The 5,000-nt window shown below is 40.2% G+C and overlaps 1 pseudogene across 1 annotated transcript in view; it reads left to right on the top strand.

Annotated features, from left to right (window-relative positions):
• Nucleotides 1–5,000, top strand: part of LOC306919004 (janus kinase and microtubule-interacting protein 3-like) — a 28,265-nt pseudogene that overhangs the window by 20,264 nt on the left and 3,001 nt on the right. The window lies entirely within an intron of this gene.

Here is a 5,000-nt window from a genome sequence, read left to right as displayed (position 1 = left end):
TTACTGTGAAAGTAATGTCATTTACTGTGATTTACCAGCATGTAGTACAGTTATTTACTGTATATATTATTACCATTACTGTGAAAGTAATGTAATTTACTGTAAATTGACATTATATCTAATACAGTAAAGTATTGTAAAATTAAATTTTTAACTGTGATTTTACCATACATACACAAACATGCTTTGCGGATCTGCTAAAAGAAAAACAAAACTTTATTAATTTAAACTTTTTATTAACAATTAAAGTGCAACGTGCAACATTTCAAATGGACAAAGAACAACCACATCAGTCTCACATAAAGCCCTGCTATACTCAGTGGAGATTTTTGAGTGGTGCAACCACTCCCTTACGGAGCTATGTGTGTGGGTGGGTAGTACAGTACAGTAGAGGGTACAGTAGAGGGACCGCCACACGGTAACTCTGTCATTTCTCGGGGCGGCACGCCCGGAACCGGCCCGGCCCCCAGGGCGCGTTCCTGGGGGTCTGGAACTCCCCCCCCCCCCCCGGGAACCCCCACACGGAGTTGCACCACTCACTTCACACGAGTGTCTACAAACACTCCTGGAGTTTGGATTACACCAGACCAGCATAGGCCCTACTGCAGTATGAAAACTGGTCGTCATTGACTTCAGTAATTTAGGAGGAGGCTGCAACACAGTTTTCCTGTGAAATTCCAGCAGTTTTTGTGGACTATAAATCACCTGACCTTGAATCAGCAATTCAGCATGGTGTTAAGTAGATACTACATTTTGAGTTTTGGCTGAACTGTTTCTTTAAATGGAGTAAAAAAACTAACAAAAACACTTTACCACCATTAGTAATAGTGACACACACACGCGCACACACATGCATGTACGCGCACACATGCACACACAAATCATAGGCAATTTTACATATCCAGATAAGAATGGCTGGTGGAGTTAGACAAACGAGAGTAGAGCATCAACATCCATTCAAAGTTTACAGGTTTTCTCAAAATGGTATGAGTGCGTCTCATATTGGGGTCCTGAATACCATCATTATCAACCATTCAAAGTCCACAAGTTTTCACATGCTCACGTATGGGTTGAATGGGTTGATACTCCACGCTTCTTCGATTTGGAGCCTCTCTCAGGGTTAATGCCCAAGAAGCACCTGTAAACAATAAGGCAAGACAACAACTTTTAGTTTGACATAGTTTTATATATTGCATCATTTATACAAGGCACATGCAGTGGTGTAAACCCTACACCACAGAAAGAAAGTAGTACTGAAATCTAAGCAACATTGATACAAGTATACAAGTATCAATGTTGCAAGCAATCCAGTACAATGTTAATTTCAGTGTTACAATACCTTTGGAAAACTCCAGAGTGCACGTGCCATCCTCAGGATACTGCAGATGGAAGTTGTAGCAGCTCGCGAAAACCGCAGATATCCCATTGATGATCCCATTGTGTGGTCCCATCACCACTTGTTCTTCAATAGACAGCATCCAGGCCCTAGGCTGCATCATATCACCTAAACAGTGGGTACACAATGGGTACCCATTATGTGATATTGTAAAGAGGTGAAATGCTAAATGAACAAGAGCAGAATTTAAATGATCAGCAACATGTGAGTTGATACTGTGATAAAATCCAGATCAACAGTAGGCCTACCTTGGACAATCAAGCAGGATCAAGCAGTGGGTGCTCAGTAATTTCTCTGTCCTCTGCACATCAGCAGCTGTGGCACATGCCTATAAATTAAGACATACCTGTAACATACTGTATATCTATGGTAGTATAGATCCAACATAGTGCGTAAAAGACAGTCCACTGGAATCATAGGGAACATTGTCAACATGTGAATGAATGTGATTTAGTGTAAACGTGAACTATAGTCTAGTGCAGCCACAGGTTTAAACTTAAACCTTACACTTACTTGTGAGGGTTGGAGAGGCGACAGCAACAGTCCTACACGTAAGCAGATGCAACAAATGATGAATACTAGATAGAGAGGGGAAGAGGTAGATGAAGTATACTTGCTGGAGAAAAAAAAAAATCAGTTTGTCAAGCAAAATTATTAAATGGTGTAACTTGTACCATTCTGCTATTATAGACCAACTTTCCATCGCCACCCACTAATGCTCAGATGAAGATAAAAATACCAGCAATTTTCGATACTGGATTGGTCCACACCAAGCTCTTCAAACCCTTCCAGCAGGGAAGCCAGGGTTTCAACAGAAACTGCCTCCTTTATGTCTTGATTCATTATCTGAAAGAACGGAGAATGTCAAACATTAATCAATTACTACAGCACACAGTATTCCCCCCAACAAAAACATATAGAAAGAAAACAACAACATAGTATGTCACAAAATCTGTAATAATCTTAAAGGATAGGGTGGGTATTTTTAATGCATTGCTTAGAATAATGCGTTTGCTCTACTCTCATTAATTTCTGACTTCCCACGTACTGTTTTTAGCCATCAACCCAGAAGTATTTGGTTCCTATTGTAAGCTAGAAACCTTGAAATACACACGGAGGAGACATACACAGTCATTGAAGAGATGGAAGTGAGGGATGAAGGGAGTGGTGTCGCCGTTGTCAATTCGTCAGCGGTTGGAGAGTCGTCCGAGCAAGCCGTGGTGCTTCCTACAGTGAAAAAGAAAACTGTTAAGAGAGCTGCTGGTTGTACCTAGCCGCAATTTGCAACACTAGATGCATTTATAAGGGGATTAATCTATTAATCTGGAGTTGCAATACCATCCAATGACAGCCAATTGATCCAAATCGAATTTCCATTCTGCTTGTATTAAACAACGTTAAACTCACAAACATTGCAGCTGTAGGGCAAGCTTGAATTATCCTCTTTCTATCTGCAAAGTGAGTGTTTCATAAAAATCCACCATAGAACCTGTTATGAGCTACTTTCTGCTAAGAAATTCTGTGCCGTGATATTTTTTTCTAAGTTTTGGAGTTTGGAAGCACTCGTTTTTATTAAGGGGTTGTGCTGCTTCTTCCTGCATTATGTGCAAATTCGAAACAGGTGGTACGCAGGGCCGTTCAATGCCTTCGACGAGAGCTTACAAACTCCAACCCTTCAAAAAATATAATATATTCACCTGCACCGAATTTCTTGATCTTTATGAAACAAACGCTTTGCAGATTGATCACTCAAGCTTTCCCGACAACTGCCATGTTGGTGAGTTTAAGCAGACCGGAAATTCAATTTGGATCAATGGGCAGTCATTGGAGGGTATTGCAAATCTAGATTCATACCATTTAAAACAAATACAAATAAATCTAGTGTTGCAAATTGCAGCTAGGTTGAACCACCTCAGTGACAATGTCCAAGAGAGCTCGCTGATACCAAACTTTCTCCAGGACCTCTAAAACCTCAAACCTCAATCAATTTGTCAATCACATTAGATCTACTTTGTATTATTCTATGCCAAATTTGATTTAGCCCATGATGTGTTATTTAGCCTACTTACAATGAACATTATTTTTTGCGACCCAAGTAAAATCTCCTCCGGAGTCAATTTGTTTGCGGTTGGGGAGTTCTCCAAGCAAGTGCCACCTACAGTGAAAAACACACACACACACACACACACACACACACACACACACACACACACACACACACACACACACACACACACACACACACACACACACACACACACACACACACACACACACACACACACACACACACACACACACACACACACACACACACACACACACACACACACACACACACACACACACACACACACAATTATGAAATGTAGCCTAGTTAGCCATTTTAATAGCTATGAATGAAAAATATGTTAATACAAATTTATGAACTTCACATGACTTCATAACTTCATAACTTCATCTTCACAGTCACTTCACTGCTTTTCCCTCTCAAAATGGATGTAATTTTGCGCCCAATCCCACAATGCAGCACTTTAAAGTAATTTATTGTGATATCACAGAGGCTGGTGTGATTTCACAGTAACATTACTGAATACAGTATTTTATTGTGAGATTATTGTAAAGTGTTGTGAAATCCTGGTAACAAGTTACAGTACAGTAATATGTTGCGATATCACAGAGGATGGTGTGATTTCACAGTAACATTCTGAATACCTGTAGTATTTTACACACACACACACACACACACACACACACACACACACACACACACACACACACACACACACACACACACACACACACACACACACACACACACACACACACACACACACACACACACACACACAATTATGAAATGTAGCCTAGTTAGCCATTTTAATAGCTATGAATGAAAAATGTGTTAATAAAAATCAACAAGCCATTCTAAATAGCCGATCTACAAGCTCAGTGTTGTGTGAGCTGTCAGGGTGGTCCCCAAAAAACATGTTTAGCATCAAAATCAGCTATGTGAAAATGGCTTGTAGACAATTGTAGATTTGATTATGATATTTGTCTAGCATGGACACTGTTACCCACAGCACAGAGCACACAACTTAGCATATTACAAAATCCCAGGTGGATCTAATTAACAATCCTCTGTGATCAACAACTCACCAGAACACCAGACATTAAAAACGTTTGCATTGCCAATTTGCCATGCCAATAAACTGCTAGCCTCTATGTAGCCTCTGTGTAGGCCTATAGCTAACATTGGTCAAATAAGTGCCAAAAAGGAAAAAAACAGGTCAATCTAGACACACAATGTTACATGAGTTTATAATGTTGAGACACACAACTTTACATGAGTTTATATTGTTGATGTGGTCAACAAGGCACCTCCTTACATGCTCTGCACTCTGTTGCTATGCAGTTAGCAATTAGCATGTGTGCACTGTGTAGCAGCAGCACACATCATTTGCTGGAGAAAGACTAAATGAGTCACGACAGCACAACTAGTTATCAGTAAGGTGGAGGGAACAAAGAGGGTGACTTACCGTATCAGAGCAAAGTTATGAACTTCATATGACTTCATAACTTCATCTTCACAGTCACTTCACTG

Source organism: Electrona antarctica, assembly GCF_951216825.1.
Source record: "Electrona antarctica genome assembly, contig: scaffold_54, whole genome shotgun sequence".
Taxonomy (NCBI): Eukaryota; Metazoa; Chordata; class Actinopteri; order Myctophiformes; family Myctophidae; genus Electrona; species Electrona antarctica.
The sequence above is the reverse complement of the archived record's forward strand: the minus strand, read 5'-3'. Positions and strand labels throughout refer to the sequence as shown.